This window comes from Camelus bactrianus, chromosome 11, assembly GCF_048773025.1.
Source record: "Camelus bactrianus isolate YW-2024 breed Bactrian camel chromosome 11, ASM4877302v1, whole genome shotgun sequence".
NCBI lineage: Eukaryota > Metazoa > Chordata > Mammalia > Artiodactyla > Camelidae > Camelus > Camelus bactrianus.
Window position 1 is genome coordinate 6342892 of NC_133549.1, and position 18598 is coordinate 6361489.

Here is an 18598-nt window from a genome sequence, read left to right on the forward strand (position 1 = left end):
GAGTTTCGGATTCCTGGTTGTGAGTATTAGACCCTAGTGAAAATAAGGGCGAGGACGACTGGCTTACTGGCCCTTATCAAGTGACCCGCGGGCTCTGACTACTTGGAGAATGCTGTTCATAGGGATTATTTATTCAGATAATTTTGTGGCGGCTAAACTTGATTTTTAGAGCATTTTTCAGCGGAGTGATTTTTATCACTCGCTATGAAATTGCCCAAATGAGATTCCGGTGTTGCAACTTCTGGGCGTGTTTTGTCTGGGGAGACTGGGAACAGACTCTGGAAGTTAAGTTCCCACAGCCCCCTTGTGAATCCCCTAAGCTTGAAAGCTTTGGCTGTGGGGTAGTTGTTTACTTTGTTTTCTGTTCCCTCTGGGAGGAAGCATTGTCTCCTACTTTGTATCTTCCAGACATCTGTGGCCTCCCCCACCCCGCCCCCCTGTTTGTGAGCAGTGAATGAGGAGAGGCTGGCCTAGTGGTATGCAGAGGTCTGCAAAAGGAAATCCAGGAGTGGTTTTAGTGAAATGAGAGCTTTGTGCCATGAATAGCGGTGGCTCAGACCAGACAGCAACTTGAAGAGATGGCTGTCCTTTGATGAAGCCTGGGCTGATGTTTTTTACATCGCTGAGTTATAAAGTATTTTGTCTGGAACCTGGGAAGCCATTTCATTATTGCCATTTGGTGTACGTTCAGTACCTTCCAGTATCACTGATGTTAACTTGTCTTTGTCCTAAGAAATATTAGTTGCAGCTTGAAGTGTTATTTACATAGTGCTGCTGCTTGGTTATCTGCTGATTTCATGATGCAAACTTCCTCAGACTTCTACTTTGGAGGCTTTTCTTCCTGGTCTGAACTAAGGCAGCTGCTGTATTTATTTTACTTTTACATTTGAACCCACAAAAATCTCTGGATTAAAAAAAAAAAAGTGCCTTTAAGGTTTGAGAATCTCCTTTCACAAAATTTGATTACTTTGCACCCAATATTCATTACTTTGACCTCGTCTTTGTTCTGAAGGCCACATACAAGGCACTAAAGTTATTGCAGAAGTAACTTGAAAAACTTGGGAAAGACAATTCTATAGGATTAAAGGAATGCTGAGACTATTCAAGTCTGAAGTCCTTGAAGAGGAAATAAAAAACTGCACTAGGAAGTGTAGTGTAGCCTGTAACTGGAGTCCTTGTGGGGCTCTGGGCCTGAGATTCTCCTAGAGGCTAGAAGAGTCACTTAAAATAGCCTTCATGAAAAACCAATTTTTAAAAATAAGGTGGCAAAAACCAACGAAACAAAAACACCCAACATTTAGCAGTGTTCAGGTGTCAGTAAGCAAGGTTTTCTTTCTTTTCAAGTGTCATTTGACTACTTCCTTTACCAAGAAAATTGCATAGAAAAATGTAGATTCCAATATTAAAATTTAAACTGAATTGAGCTTCCTACTCTTTCTAGTGATGGCTGGAGTAAAAATTATCCATATAAAAAACTCTCTAGTTTTGTTTTGTTTTTTTAATTCTGAAAGCTTTCTAGCTTCTTTCCTATTTAGGTCTTTAATCTGCCTGGAATTTACTTTGGTGTGTGGTGTGAAGAGTAGTCTCTTTCCCATGTGAATATTGAAGTACCATTTATTAAGAATGCTGTTTCCCTACTGACCTGCTGAGGCATTTCTGTCAGATATCAAATGTTGGTGTATGTAAGTGTCCTTTCCTATCTCTCTGTGCTGTTCCATTCTGTCTTTCTATCCTTAGGTCAACAGCATGCTGTCTGAATGTCTATTGCATTATAATAGGTGTTACTGTCTAGTAGACTAGGTTTTCCCATCTCATTCTTTAAGAGTGTCTTGGCAATCTTGGCACTACACTCCCTACAAGTTTTAGAATCTTTTGACATCTTCTACCAAAATCTCTGTTGGGATTGTTACTGGCATTGATACCTATACTATACTTGCTTGTGCAGTGTTTATTCATCACATACCTTTCCGTCTACTTAGGTGTTCTTTGATACTTGCCAATAAAGGCTAATGTAAGGTTTCTTCCTGCACACTTTCAATCCATATAGTCCATACGTTGTTCATAGTACTTGACGCCAGTGTAAATGCTATTTCTTTTTCTCTTTCAGTCCATTACAATGCGATGAATGTCACTGATTGATTTTCCAGTGTTAATCTACTTTTGTCCCTAGAATAGACTGGTCTGCTCATAATGTATTATTCTCTTTATATATTACTGGATTTGGTTCGCCGCTGTTATGATTACAGTTTTGGCGTTTACTTCCTTGAAGGCCATTGGCCTGTAATTTTTATTTCTCTGTCTTTGTGAAGTTTTAGTATTAAGGCTGTGCTGGCTTTGTGACCAAGCTGGGGTTTGCTTCTTCTTTTTCTGCTCTCTGCAGGAGGTCCTGTACTAGTGACATTATTTCTTCCTTAAATGTTTGGTAGACTTCATCAGTGAAGCCACTGGACCTGGAAGATGTATATTCCTTTAATAATTATAGGACTATTTAGATTTTACATTTCTTTTGGTATAAATTTTGGTAATTGTATTTTTGAAAGAAATATATCCATGTCATCTGAATTTTTAAATATTGTTCATAGTATTTTCTCATTATTTTCCATATATATAGGATACTTAATTAATTTCTTTTTAAAATCTTGGTTGTTTTTTGTTTTCTTTCTCTCTTTCTCAGTTTCTGATCACTCTTGCCAGCCAGGGATTTTCAACTTTATTAGTCATTTCAAAGAACCGTGTTTTTTCTTTTCTTTTGATCTCTCCATTGTATATATTGCATTATTTTATATGTTATTAATTTCCACTCTTATTTATTCTATGTTTTTGGGTTATTTTCTTTTTCTAATATCTAAAATGGATGCTTTCTCATTAGTTTGCTGCATTTCTTACTTCAAGACTAAAAATCTACTTAGAAGCACAAACTTTGACATGTAACATTGAAATTTTCTTTATTGACAGATAGTTGATTTATAATGTTTCAGATATGTAGCAAAATGACTCAGTTATACATATATAAACATATATTTTAGATAATTTTTCATTGTAGGTTATTAGAAGTCATTGAATGTAGTTCCTCGTGCCATACAGTAGGTTCCTGTTATTTATCTATCCTATATATAGTAGTGTGTATCTGTTAATCCCAAATTCCAGATTCATCCTTCCTCACTCCCCTTTCCTCTTTGGTGACTTTAATTTTGTTTTCTATGTCTGTGGGTCTAGTTCTGTTTTATAAATACATTCACTTGTGTCACTGTTTTAGATCCCACATGTAAGTGATATCACATGATACTACTTTTTCTCTGGCTTACTTCACGTAGGATAATCATCTCTAGGTCCATCCATGTAGCTTCAAATGGCATTAGTTCATACAGTATTCCACCTAAATACCACATCTTCTTTATACATTTATATGTTGATGGACATTTAGGTTGCTTCCATGTCTTGGCTGTTGCAAACAGTGCTGCTGTATATGTCTTTTTGAGTGAGAGTTTTCTCTAGATATGTGCCCAGGAGTGGGATTCCTCAATCATATGGTAACGCTATTTTTAGTTTTTAAAAGAAGCTCCATACTGTTCTCCATAGTGGCTGCACCAGTTTTATTTGTGGAATTTTTGTTATTATTATGTTCTAAAGAGTTACTAAGTTCCATTTGGTATTTCCTTTTTGTCCACTGCATTGTTTAAGAATGTGTTTCTCCATTTTCAAATATATGGGGATTTTCTCATTATCTTTACATCATGGCTTGCCATTATTGATTGCATTATTGTAAATCATGTTTACCACTCTTTCAATTAAGCATGGTCTTTTTGTAAATGTTTCAAATAGAATGTGTAATCTGTACTCATTGGGTGTGAGTTGTAGGTGTGTCATTAGGTTAAATGTGTTAATAGCTATATTGATCAAATTGTCTATTTCTTCACTGAATTTAACTGCTTTTGACTGCTTTTTCTATCTATTCCTCAGAGACTGTGTTAAATCCTTCCATTGATATTTTGGTTTTTCTGTATCTGTAGTTTTGAGTTTTACATATTTTGAGCTTCCTTTCTTAAGTACATATCAACCTTAAATTGTTACATCTCCTTGGTAAGTTGAACTTTGTATTACCATGTAATAACCCTCTTAATCTCTAGGAATACTTTTTTACTTTAAAATCTATTTTGTCTGATACTAACATAGCCACACTAGCTCTTTTTGGGTTAGTGTTCACACAGTGTATTTCTTTTATTCCTTTTTCTTACAGTCTTTCTGTATCTTTATGTTTTAGATGTGACCTTTGTAAAGATACAGTTGAATTTTTTAAAAGTCCGATTTACAACTATTTGCCATTTAACTAAAGCATTTAATTATCTTACATTTGATAGAGTTATCAATGTATTCATGTTAAAAGTAACATCTTATTTTGTTCTTTCTATTCATCATCCTCTTTTATCTTTCTTTTTCTTTCCTTTCCTTTCTCGCTTCTTGGGTTTGTTTATATTTGTCACTCCACTTTCCCCCCTGATTTTCCTCTCTGTCCCTCTTTGTTTGTGTCTGTTATTTTCCCCTAAATTAAAATCTGCATTCTTAATTTACCAATTCTACAGTTAACCAATATTTTTACTATTTTCCTGGACAACACATCTGCTGCCTTGTATTTTCATTCTTTTACTTTTGCTTTACTCCACAGACATCACTGTTGTGGACAGTGCTCATTTATATCTACCAACCTATTAAATGCCCTTTCCTTTCCATTCCTTCTTGTGTCTCAGTCCTTCCTCCTGGGATCACTTTCCTTTTGCATGAAATACCTCCTTTAGCATTTCCTTTAGTGCAAACCTGCTCCTCAGTGAACTCTTTCAGTTTTGTTTGCCTTAAAATCAATATTTCACCCTCTTTCTCGAAAGCTGTTTTTCCCCTAGTCTGGAATTCTAGGTCAGAAATGTTCTTAGTACATCAGAGTTTCATACCACTATTTTCTGCCCTGTGTGTGTGTGTGCACACTTTTGAGAAGCCCACTGTCAGTCTAAGGAGTCTGTTATTTTCTCTCCTGCTCTAAAGAATTTTCTCTTAGTGTTCTGTTGTTGCTTTACATTATATCAACATGTGGGGTTTTTATTGACTATGTGATTAACCAGGAGTTCCAAGTGCATAGTGAAGTGTTTTTGCAGTTGAGAGGCCTGGGGGACAGGATGAGACACAGAGATGCATAGAATTTGTAGGAATTTAGACTGGGATTTCCACATCTTTGAGCCTCAGTTGTTGGTTCTATGAAAGAGGTTTGGTGATATTTACTTAGAATTTATGTATTTATTCTGTAAACTCAGGGCACCCACTAGGTGCCAGATCCTAACCTGGGGAGTGTGAACACAAAGATGAGCCTCTGCTTCTGAGACTCTTCCAGCAAGTTGGGTTCCAGTAGGCTTTTAACAGACATGTGCAGAGGGGAGCGTTACAGCCAAAGGCAGTACCGGATCGTGGGTTCTATGTGCCATCCGGGCTGTGGGTCACAAAGACTTCCTGGTTGGTGGGGCTTGAATTTATCTTAGAGGTTGAGTAAATTTTCACTGGACAAATCAGGAGAGAAGCCATTTGTAGGAGAGAGAAGAGCATGAGCCAGGGCTGAAAGGTGGGAAAGAGCATGGCTCTTTAGTGGTACTGAATTGTTCGGATGGGAGAGGGGAAGCCTTTGGGAAGGGTGCTGATTGGCTTAGTTGGATGAGTGGCCATCCCTAGACCAATCGTGTGTAGCCTGGGGCAGGCTCTTGCAAGACCTCCGTTACTGCTGCAGCCTGAGTGCTGGTGTAGTTCCCAGGGGAGGAGGTGTTACTGGGTGCCAGTCCTGGAGGTGTTCATTGCAGCTTGAGCAGTCTGACTTTTTAGCAGTCAGAGGAGCCAGTAAAGGATTCATTTAATTTAATTAACTTTAATTAAATTTTTAATTGTGATAAAATACACATAACATAAAATTTGTCATTTTAACCATTTTTTAAGTGAACGACTCAACGGCCCTTAAGTATAGTCACACAGATGTTCAACCATTCATCTCCAGAGCTGTAAAAGCAAGTTGCTATTTGACTCATTTGTGGTAAATGATAAAAGTTACTCAGCATGATTTTTGTATTGTTTATCAATTCTTCCGCTTTATTTAGTTACACACTCTCTGCACCAGTTTGTGCATTTGGATATTTTCTATTACAAGTTATATGGTAGAATTTTGTCTTTCAAGCTTCTTATGAAATTACATAAAAGAAGAAGAACAGATCTTGAATCAACAGCTAATTTATCATTTTTGTCCATCTCTGAGGGGATTCCCCGGGAATATATAATGATGTCCTAGACTAAGAACTTGCTGTGTTGCTTATGAATACAGAGGGAGCTAACTGCTCATGGAAAATTTTTGGAAGGCCACCTATGCCCTGAAATGTACAAAACTGGTAAAATTGATATTTATCTGGCATGTATAATTTTCGTAGCTTGATTAATTAGTAATAAAATACACACTGGTTTGGTGAATAATGTTGCTGTCACTTTCAACCTTAGTTGTACAATTACTCTATCTAATAATACATAGTGTGTTCCCATGAAGAGATAAAGCAAGGTGAGTGCAGTCCTTTTATCTGTATTCTAACTGGTATCCCAGGAGGCCATCAGCATGAGTTTTAATTCAAAACATCTGTGTTACCTAAACATACTAGATACTGAAATACTATTTAGATGATTCTGTTAGATGTTTCATATTTACACACATTAAACAGCATTTTATATAATTAAATGTAAAAAGGTTAAGCAAAATTAATTTTTGAACAAATTTTGAATAAAAGACATTACAGAATTATACATTGACCCAGAGCTTTTATAATCTCCCTTAACTGAAGCTCTGTACCCATTAAACCACCACACCCCATTTTCCCTCCCCTCCCAACCCTAGCTCTTTACAGCCTCCATTCTACCTTCCGTCCCTATGACTCTGACTACTCTAGGGACCGCATACACATGGACTCATAGAGTGTTTATCATTTTGTGACCGATTTATCCTGGAAGCCTTATCTCCTCAAGATTCATCCGTGTTGTTGCACGTCAGAATTTCCTTCCATTATGAGGTCAGATTGTACATATATACCACATTTTGTTTGCCTGTTCATCTTATTAATGGACGTTTGGGTAGCTTCTGCCTTTTGGCTATTGTGAATGTTGTGAACATGGGTGTACTAATATTTCTTTGAGATCCTGCTTTCAGTTATATTGGGTATATACCCAGAGGTGGAATTGCTAGATCATATGTAATTTTTAGTCTGTATATTTCTAGTTTTTTAAAATTATGATAGAACTGAAAATAGCATTATATTAGTTTCAGGTGTAAATCATCATGATTCAGTATCTGTATACATTGTGAGATGATCACAATAATAAGTCTAGTTAACATTCACCACCATAGGTAGTTACACAAATTATTCTTTTGGTAATACTATTTTTAGTTTCTTGAGGAATTGATATGCTGTTTTCCATAGCGTCTGCACCGTTGTATATTCCTACGAACAGTACACAAAAGTTCCAATTTTTTCACATATTTGCCAACACTTGTGTTAAAAAGGTTTTTTTTTTTTTGATCCTAATAGGTGTGAGGTGTTATCTCACATGATGGTTTTAATTTGCATTTTCCTAATAACTAAAGATGCTGAACTTCTGTTTATATCTTTTTTGGCTATTTTCATATCTTTTTTGGAGAAATATCTTTTAAAATCCTTCACCCATTTGTTTTAATTGAAGGTTAGTTGATTTACAATGTTGTGTTCTGGTGTACAGCATAGTGATTCAATTATACATACATATAAATATATATTCTTTTTCATTATTTCTTGTTGTTTCAAGATATTGAATGCAGTTCCCTGTGCTCTACAGTAGAAACTTGTTGTTTATTTTATATATACTTGTTTGTATCTACGAATCCCAAACTCCTAAATTATCCCTCTTCCTCTTCCCCTTTGGTAACTCTACATTGGTTTTTCATGTCTATGAGTCTCTTTGTCTCTTGTTTTAATTTTAAAGATCCTACATATAAGTGAAATCATGTATTTATCTTTCTCTGCTTGACTTACTACACTTATTTTGATTACCTCTAGACCCATCCATGTTGCTGCAAATGTCAGCATTTTATTCTCGTTCTATGGCTGAGTAGTATTCCATTGTATATACGTACCACACCTTTTTATCCATTCATCTTTTGATGGAAATTTGAGTTGCTTTCATGTCCTGGTTATTGTAAATAGTGCTACTGTGAACATTGGGGTGCATGTGTCTTTTGGAGTTAGAGTTTTCTCTGGATGTATGCCCAGGAGTGGGATTGCTGGGTCGTATTCTTCATCCATTTTTAATTTACTTATTTTGTTGTTGTTGAGTTGTAGTAAAGACTTAAGCAGGATGTTCTCATTTTGACCTATGGTTTGGAGAGGACTGAGCTTGAAACTTTTGCAGTAACCAGGGCAAGAGTAGAGGAGGACCAGAGCTGTCTGCAGCTGAGAGGATGCACACTGCACATATAGGTGTTCTACACAATGGCCCACCTGGCTGTCCTTCTCTGGACCTTGGGTGGCCTTGGACAAGGAAGACTTAGGTCATTCCCTTAAAGTCTGGGATCTGCCAAGATCCTTGCCTTGTTAACTTCCATGAAAGGCTCAAAGTAGTCCCAGGCCCATGTGAAATCCAGGGTTTTGATCCTTCCAAGTGACCCAGGCAGAGAATGGCTTATAATCAGGGCTATAGGATGTCTGCTCTTCTGCAGCAGTGGCTGGGGGGTGGGGCAGGCTCTAGAAATCAGAGTGATGCCATGTTGGAATACATAAAAGCAGACTCTCCTATTCCTGTTTTTGACAAGCAGATAGTTCAAAGGGTTGTAGAGTCAGACTGCCTGGGGTCAAATCCTACTTGGTCACTTCCTGGGTGGGCAACTTACATAGACTTCTAGTACCTCAGTTTCCTCCTCTGTCTAATGAGAATAATTAGCATGCTTCCCCTATTAAGAATTAAGAGTAAATGAGTTAATAATATATGTAAAGCATTAGAGCCATGCCTAGTTCATAGAAAATTATGACCAGTATTGTCATTTTCACTGAGATCAGGGCCTCCCCAGCTTCTGATTTAACTACTGCCCAGCTTCCTGCAGCAATCCCCACGCAGGTCAAGGTGCCTGTATTACCCAACCAGGTCCTGTCTCCTGGGGTTCTCATGCCCATCATAACAGGGCCTGATCCCAGGCTGCCAGCATAGGGCAGCATTGCACCATGCTGTCCCTGCACAGAGCAGTAGGTCCAGCCTGGGAAGTCTGCATCTGTGTCCCTGGCAGGATCCCCTCTGGCCTGGCATGCTGGGCATGGGTGGCTGGAGATGGTTGTATCTGCCAGCACAGCTCCTGGCATCCTCCTTCAGGAGGCTCCCAACCCTGTGGGGCTCCTGTAGCTCTTTCTCTGCCCTTTGTGCAGCCTGGAGGCACTAGAAAATGGCCTTGACTTGGTGCACAATCTCCTCATCTGTAAAATGGGGACAACTGTGTTGCAGGGCTTGGCTTAGGGTGTAGGGTGGAGGCAGGAGATGTTTTAACAAGTTCCACCATGGCCTTCTTTAGGGAGTGGGCTGGGCTGGGAGGTGATGTCATCTGATGGGGTTTGGGGGGGTGTTAGGGGAGTGGGGAAATGGGGTTTGGGGGGTTGTGTTTCTGGACATGTAACTTGCTGATGTAGAGTGTGACCGTGAGTATGTGCACAGGGGTCTCTGCTCCAGGCTGTGGCTGGCTGTGTAGTCCTGAAGACAGGGCTGATCTGGGCATGAGCGCACCTCATTCTTGAAGAGCCTCAGTGCCTTTTCCTCTGTTTCCTGGAATGGCCCTCCCTTTCTCCTTCATTATCTTCTAACGCTGCTTGGGCTTCACAGAAGTTCTTAACACCCTTCTAGGTAGCTCAGGGCCTGACATCAACTTCCCCTGGCCCACGCCAGCCCCCAGCAGCAGTCTTAGCTCCATCTGGGGCTACCCAAGTTCCTGCCACTAGGGCCTGAACCTCACACCAGAACAAGTGTCTGTCCCAACATGGCCCTTTGCAAGGAACAAGGGAAGTGGTCCAGCTTCCAGTAAAGAAGAGTCCCAGCTCAGTGGTTCTAGTCCTGGAATCTCAGGGGCTTCAGGGGTCTAGCCCTTGGCTTCCTCCCCTACAATTCCTTGAGGGCCTTGAACACCGGCCAACCCCATTTTAACCATCTGTGGTCACACACCTCCAATAGACCATGGCAGATGCAGGTTCCCCCCACCTCCTTAGAAGCTTAGGACCTGAAAAGCCCTGCAAAAGAACCGTGGACTGGCAAAAGAACACTCTGTGACTCCAGCGATCCAGAAATGCACATTTAAACAACTTTGAGACATAATTGTTCTTACAAAATTACCAAAATGAAAAACTTTAGAAATTAATAACACTTAATGTTGGTGGAGATGCAGAGAAACAGTCATGATTTTCTCTTGGAAATATTAATTGGTTCTAAAAAACTGCTTTCAAAGACCATTTTGGAAATATGTATTAAAATATTTAAATCATGTATTCCTTTCTAGTCATTTATCATAAAAATAATTGCATAAGACCCAAAATGCACATATGAGTACTTTTATAGTGGCATAAAAAAAGTCCATCAGCAAATGACTGGTTAAATAACTAATGACATGTGCATGGGAGAGAACTGTCATCAGGGGAAAAAAATAAAGATAACAGAAAATAAATTCACAGCCAGGAAAGGGCTCACATTAAAATGTTCATTTACTTACTAATTAATTCATTGGTTTAACTTTAACTAACATTTATTGAACATTGAGATGTGTCAGGCGTTGTCCTGGGTAAAGGACATAAAATCATAAATGAGATACACCCTATCTTTCTTTTCATGAGTCTTATCCCTCTATGGGGAGACAGATAATAAACAAATGAAAAATAATTTCATGTATGATCCTTTTGTCAGCTTGTATTTAAAAATGAATAGAGAAAATGATAGGAAGAGAAACATCATAAGATAAACAGTCGTTTCATGTTGGTGGTTAACAGTTAGCATTTGTGTTACTAATAACTGAAAACTTTACTGCAGGAGCTGAACTAGTCAACGGTTGAACTGTCTCGTGTGTCCTGTGTCCGGGGCTGAGAAAGCCGACCACTGTCATCTGGCAGCACTGCCACCTGGGGTGAGGCTGTCAGTCTCTGCTTGGCTCCTCAAGGTCACATCACAGCCTCTTCTGGATCTGCTGTCCACATTCCAGGTCTGAAGGAAGAATGGGGAAGTGGGAAGGGAAAAGTCTTTCTCCTGGGGTCTTTATCTTTTTATCATCCAGGATCAGAGCTTCAGCCAAGATAGTTTTTCAGAGAGGGCCACGTGGCAGCTTTTAGCTGCAGGAGGGCAGGGGAGAACATGGAGATGGTGTCAGAAGCGATCGTCATTGTCTTCTCCACATTTTGTGGCATTTTCTAAATCAATCAAGGCATTAAAAAGAGGTTTCATGTAGAGGAAATCAAGAGCTTTCTACATTTTAAGAGATAGGGGAGGGGTGGTGTATTGCATTCTCTTAAGGCCTGGCAGGTTGACAGAATCTGGCAGACAGAAAAAAAGTCACAGAGCCCTGGGTGACACTGATGTGCCTCTTTTGTGGAGAGCAGTACATAGGTTTCAGTGGCGGCAGTGGAAAGTGTCAGCTGAGCAGTAGCCCAGCCCCTCTTAGGTTATGACGCTGAATCATCTTCAAGTGGAGATAAACCTCCTGAGATTTGCCCCTTTCCTCATGAGACTAAGTCCTCTGTACAGGGGAGAAAATTCCCTTTGTCCTGCCTGAGAATAAAATATTTTCTTTACTGTCTGTATGGCGTCCCTCCTCAAGCAAAAAGCAGCCCAGCATCTCACAGGTGATCGCCTCTAATCTTAATCAGGTGGAGCAAAATTGCATGAGTTTTTCCACTTTTCTCTCAAGACTGAGTCTTCTGTTCAGAAGAGAGAAACCTTTTTGAGCCACTGAGAATAAAAGCTTTACTTCACTCTCTGTATGACTTCCTTTCTCAGGCCAGAATTAGCCTCTCAGATGATCACCAAGAATAATCTTTAGGTGGAACCAAACCTCGTGAGATTTGCCCCTTGTTCTCCTGAGGCTGTGTCCCCTGATCTGGGGAGAGAATCCCTTCTGCCCTTTTGAGAATAATAGCATTTCTTTACATTCTGTATGGCTGGCCCTCTCAGGCGAGCAGTAGCCCAGTCTGTGACAGGTGATCCCCAATAATCCTAATCGTGTGGAGCCACATCTTGACAGAGGCCCCAGTTTTCTCAAGAGAGTAAGTCTCCAGATCATGGGAGATAAACTCCCTTTGGCACTCTTAGAATGAAAGCTTTTCTTTACTGTCTGCGTATCTTCCCTTCTCGTGCGCGCTGTATCGCAGCCTCTCGCAGGTGGTCATCCTGAAGCCTCTTAAGGTTAAGCCATGTCTCGTGAGATCTGCTCCTCTTCTTGCTGAATTCAGGCCTCTCCTTTGGCGTAAAATCATTCCCCTTATTGGAATCAGGTCGGTTCTTCTTCTGAAGGGATGAAAGGGCTCCATCCCCAGATGGTGTTACTCATAGCTCCGGAGACAGCACCTATCTTGTAAGGATGCATTTTCTTCTCACATGATCGTGAATCCAGTCCGACTCATCTCAGTGAGCACACATCCTCTCAGAAGCCCCAGCGGTCTCAGGAGAGCTGCCCCTTTTCTCGAGAGCCTGAGTCCCCTACTCAAGCAAGAGGAATCCCTTTGGCTCTCCTGAGTGTTAAAGCTTTCCTTTCCTGTCTGTATGCCTTCACTTCTCAGGCCAGCTGCAGCCCAGTTTCTCTCAGGTGATCACCCTGAATCCTCTTTAGTTGGAGTCAAATCTTGCAAGATTTGCACCTTTTCTCACAAGACTTAAGTCCTTGGTTCAGGGGAGAAAAATTCCTGTGGCATCCCTGAGAATAAAAGCTGTTCTTTACTGTCTGTGTGGCATCCCTTCTCAGGCCAGCAGTCGCCCAGGCTCCCATAGGTGATCACCCCTCATCCTAGTGAGGTGGTGTGAAATCTCATGATTTGTCCCTCTTCTCACAAGTCTAATTCCTGTTCAAGGGAGAAGAGTCCCTTTGGCACTCCTGAGAAACAAACATATGGATCAGTGGAACAGAACAGAGAGCCCAGAAATGAACCCACAGACTTTTGGTCAATTAATCTTTGACAAAGGAGGCAATGGAATAAAGACAGTCTCTTCAGCAAATGGTGTTCGGAAAACTGGACAGCAGAATGTAAATGAATGAAGTTAGAACACTCTCACACTACACAAAAATAAACTCAAAATGGGTTAAAGACTTAAAAATAAGACAAGACACAATAAACCTCCTAGAAGAAAACACAGGCAAAACGTTATGTCACATTTATCTCAGCAATGTTCTCCTAGGGCAGTCTACCCAAGCAATAGAAATAAAAGCAAAAATAAGCACATGGGACCTAATTAAACTTACAAGATTTTGCACAGCAAAGGAAATAATAAGCAAAACAAAATGATATCTTTTGGAATGGGAGAAAATATTTGCAATGGGTGAAACTGACAAGGGCTTGATCTCCAGATATAAAAAGTTCATATGACTTAGTAAGAAAAAAAAAAACAACCCAATCCAAAAATGGGCAGAAGACCTAAACAAGCAATTCTCCAAGGAAGACATGAATGATCAAGAGGCGCATGAAAAGATGATCAATATCACTAATTATCAGAGAAATGCAAATCAAAACTACAGTGAGGTATCACCTCACACCAGTCAGGATGGCCGTCATTCAAAAGTCCACAGATAATGGATGCTAGAGAAGGTGTCAAGAAAAGGGAACCCTCCTACACTGCTGGTGGAAATGCAGTTTGGTGCAGCCACTGTGGAAAACGGTATGGGGATTCCTCAAAAGACTAGGAATAGACTTACCATATGACCCAGCAATCCCACTTCTGGGCATATATCCAGGTGGAACCCTAATTCAAAAAGACACCTGCACCCCAATGTTAATAGCAGCACTATTTACAATAGCTGAGACATGGAAACAACCTAAATGTCCACTTACAGATGACTGGACAAAGAAGATGTAGTATATTTATACAGTGGAATGCTATTCAGTCATAAAAATGACAACATAATGCCATTTGCTGTAATATGGGTTCCCTGGAGAATGTCATTCTAAATGAAGTAAACCAGATAGAGAAAGAAAAATATCATATGATTATCACTCATACGTGGAATCTAAAAAAAAAAAAGAAGAAGAAGAAGACAAGTAAACTAAAATACAAAACAGAAACAGACTCACAGACATAGAATGCAAACTGTGGTTGCCATGGGGGAGGGGTGTAGGAGGGACAGACTGGGAGTTTGAGATGTGTAGATACTGAGAGGTATATATAAACTAGATAAACAAGCTTATACTGTGTAGCACAGGGAAATATATTTAAGATCTTCTAATAGCTCTTGGTGAAAAAGAACATGAAAATGGATATATGTATATTAATTTATGACTGAAAAATTGTGCTGTACACCAGAAATTGACACAGCATTGTAAACTGACTATAACTCAATAAAAAGAAAAAACAATTCAAAAAGCCTCTTTTTTTGTTTTCACTTTCAGGTTCTGCTAATTAAGCCAAGTGTGTAGTCTTAGGTGATGGGGGCTGTGTATATATTTCAAGGACACGATAAGAGCTATAACTTCAATTTTTCTCCTAGGATTAGTTTTCTTCTCTCAGGGTCAGCATTTTGAAAAGATGTCTGATCAAGTCAGCTTTCTCTACAGTTTTGGGATGTCGAAAGAGCTCCATCCTGGCATTTCAGAGTTGAGTTCTTGCCAGCATTGGCAAGAGAAGAAGCCAGCCAGAGATCCAACAAGTGGCTGCCTCTCCAGGAGCTGTTCAGCTTTTGAGCTACAGTTTCCCATCATTAACTTGGTATCCTAAATCAGCTATGATCTGAACAACCTTCTGAGGGCCTAGTGATGGATCCAAAGTGTGCTGCTTCTGAGTCTAGCTCCCTAAGGAGTTCTTCTTGGGTCTGTTGGACTCTCTCATCTGTCCCTCTCCAGCAGGAACGGCTGGGGGGATTTGGAGCACTAGGTGATCGGCCTTACGGTGCCCACTGTCCGGCAGAATTGACAGAATTGCTATAGTGGGATCCCCTGCAGAAACACTACCCATCAAGAAGACAGATCCACAGACATTCCACTGGGTTCTCAGTTGCCAGAGGACACCTTGTGACCCGAAAAAGCAGATTCCTTTTCTTCAGAGATGAGCACACTCAGTCCCTCATGTCACCAGCAAAGTGTTTGTTCAGACCAAATGTACATAATCTTCCCAGTTTAAGCCTAATATTGAAAAAGGACAGCCAACCCACTTCCTTTCAATATTCCCCCTAGGTCCCTGCCTAGGAAATGTACCAGTACCCTCTCAGGACTCCAAGTCCCAACAAGAACAGCTCCAGTACAATTCAGGACATTATTTAAAGCAATGACATCCTGATATCAGGAGACTCACCAAAGCACCTAGAAAGACCAAGAAGCAGGTGGCATTAGAAAGACCTGTGCTGGTACCACGCTGCAGTCTGCGGTAGGCTCCAGCTGTACCCCGGTGGTGTTTCTAGACTATCTGAAGAATAATACTTTTCTCTCTGAATAAAAACACAGAATTCCAGAAAACACACCATCTGCAGTCAAAGAAAGGAATCATTTCTCCTGCAGTCATCTTCCCTGTACCCAGGACTGGGGAGACAGTGCTGGCCTTCCCAAGGCCAGGATGAGCTGGCTAACAAACCCTGTCTCTCCACCTTCCTCTCACTGTCAGCCCCGGCAGTTTCCTTGCTGGTATTTTTGTCTTGATCTCTGAGTCTCTCCTTACACCTGTCTTTGTCTCTTTTTTTCCCTGTCAGTCTCTGTCTTTGTCACAGTGTCTCTGTTCTTCTCTCTCTCCCCTTTAACTTGCTCTCTTTTACTCTTCTTGCCTCATCTTTGCTGTGGTTGATGCCTGATGAACATGTCTCTGCCTCTCTTAGGTCCTCACAGGCAGGGCTCTTTCATAAAACACAATCACTGGCAAATGCCTCTGTCAAAAATTCACTACACCGAGACGACAGTAATTAAAATCCCATGCTGCCTGGGAAAGACTCATTGACTGGGAGCGACCTCTTGGTGGATACAGGCCATGGCCACTTCTAGGTCAGGAGACTCTTCTGTACTCCATCTCCATCTTTCAGTCGCAGGTCATTGTCTTCAACAGTGAGATGATGTGCTGGCTGCCTCACTAACAGAGACAAAGGGTAGTAGGTTTTTTTTTTTAAGTCATTTCTGAGTGTTTTGTGTAGAAAATTTGGTGCATCAAGAAAAAATTTTAATAAAGACTATCTTACAAACCATTGTAAATTACAGTGATCCCTTGTTTTAACAACCTTCTATTATGATTTGAAGCCTGCTAACGAGGCATGTTTGTACCAAAAAAATAGCACATAAAAATCCAGAGGACAAACAACAAAGTATTCTAAAAGCATACTCATTTGCTGGAGCCAACCTGAGATTCAACTGCAATTAGATACTCAAAATTGCAACAGTGCATAGCAGAGTGTCATGAAATAAGCATTTCTCCTGCTTCCATAGGCTTCCCTTCATCGTGCAAAATTTATCACAGGACCCCCCAAAACAAAAAGCCACCAAGCCTTTTAATTTGAATTTTCAAATATTTGAGTGTCTATGATAACTGCTCAAAATGCTCATTGAACTTAGAGTAAACTTGCTTCTCCAAAAGATGGCCTGTTGCTGAAAGAGTACCACCAACAGGAAACACACACATACACACTGTTCAAAAGGCCCTCGAGATGCAAAAATGTCAAAATGGCCATGTCTTTCTAATTTTGGATAGATGTTAGTATGTCACAACTTGCCCTCCAGGAGGCGCTCTGGGACTCAGTAATTGTCATTTCTGTCAATAAAGTGGGAAAATGCTCAAAGGTAACCTGGAGCCTTTTGGATCTGATCCTACCCCTTAAGTCTTTTAAGAAGTGCTATCTGAATACACTCTCCAGGCGGCTGGTTTTCCAGGGACATCATGTGGTTTCCGCACCCACCATCTATGCGCAACCAGAATCCAAAGGCAACATCACAGCTCTGGACACTTCGAGGGGAGACTTGAGCCCCGCGGCCCCGACTTTGTGGATCCTCTCGGGCGGCCGCCTGGTCCAGAGCCCGCGAGCCTCGGGGCAAGTGGCCGAGTCCGGGCCCCGCAGCCCCAGGCCAGGTCCCGCCCCGCCCCGTCCCCCAACGCAGGCGCCCGAGGGGACGGCCCCGCTGCCCTGTGGGCCCGGGGCGCGCGCAGGAGGGACGCCCTCCACTTAACACCCGCCTTCGTGGCCCGAGCCCAACGGCCTTACGCTGCCGACAGCGGAGCGGCTGCGACTGGTAGCGGCGGCCCCGGAGCCGAGGACCCGGGTAGGATCGCGGCCTGGCAGCTGGAGACTCGGGCCCCTTGCTGGCGCGCAGGCGGGCGGGGAGGAGCGACAGGCAGAGCTGCACTTACCAGCCTCTGTGCTTCTCCCCGGCCGCCGGGAGGGTCACATAGTCAGTGACCCACTCAATCTTCAACTTCCTTGTCACGATCCCGGGCCTCCCAGGCACCCACACAGTTCAGGGGTGAATCCCCTTCCCCGCAGCCCTCACACCTGCCTCTGCTCACGCCTGCGCACTGGCTCCTGGGGGGTTGGGGTGGGGGGCTGGGGGCGGCTCCCAGCCTCAGGACTGCCGCAGGGATAGCCATGTTTATTTTTCATTTACTGAAAGTATTTCACTTGGGATCAAATGTAAAAGAAATACGTGGTAAGATTTCTTGTCCAAAACATAATTTAATGACTACAGTCTGCCTTTGTAAGATTTCCTTAGTGAACATTATTTGGATCCCGTCAACTGACCTGAGTCAAACAGCAGGTACCAAAATTGTTCAGTAGTACATTTTCCTTGCGTCATCAGTGAGTAATGCATTTGACCATGTGGAGTTTTATTGGATGTGAACTATTTTTACTAATAATCACCTTGATGTCCTATGTACCTCTAGGCTGAAAGTGTGGGTGTCCAATACGCCTAATTTTTGATGACAGAGTTTTTTGTTTGGTTTTTTTTTTTTTTTTTGGCAGATCTCAATTTTTGATCCAGTTTTTTGGACATACTGTTTCCCCAAGTTCCTATTCCTCCACCTCTGCCCACCTCATTAGAGAACAGAAGAGGATCTTCTCTGAGCTGCTTCTAAGGAACAGGCAGATGAAAACCCCACTGTAGATCCAATCGCCTGCCTGGGAAATGAAAGCATCTTTGCCACAAGAAAATCCTGGTTAGAAACTGCATCTCTAATTCCCCTGGGAATGAAGAGACACCAAGCAGAGGGCCTCTGTGGTGGGTAAACGAAACCCAACTCATCTGAAAATCACTCCATCTCCTCCCCTTCTTCTTGGTGTTTAGTGTAAGCAAACAGCCCAGGTCATCACCACATGGCTTTCATTAGTTTTTTTACTTAAGAAGAGAAAAGTCATCTAAATGAGAACAAATTCTCC

General features: G+C 41.4%; 1 long non-coding RNA gene across 1 annotated transcript in view; it reads left to right on the top strand.

Annotated features, from left to right (window-relative positions):
- Positions 1–16805, top strand: part of LOC141579014 (uncharacterized) — a 53874-nt gene extending 37069 nt beyond the window's left edge. Inside the window, exons 5-6 of the long non-coding RNA XR_012509896.1 lie at positions 11092–11260; positions 13119–16805. This is a non-coding gene — a long non-coding RNA (uncharacterized LOC141579014). The remainder of the gene's footprint in view (positions 1–11091; positions 11261–13118) is intronic.
- Positions 16806–18598: the final 1793 nt, after the last annotated feature.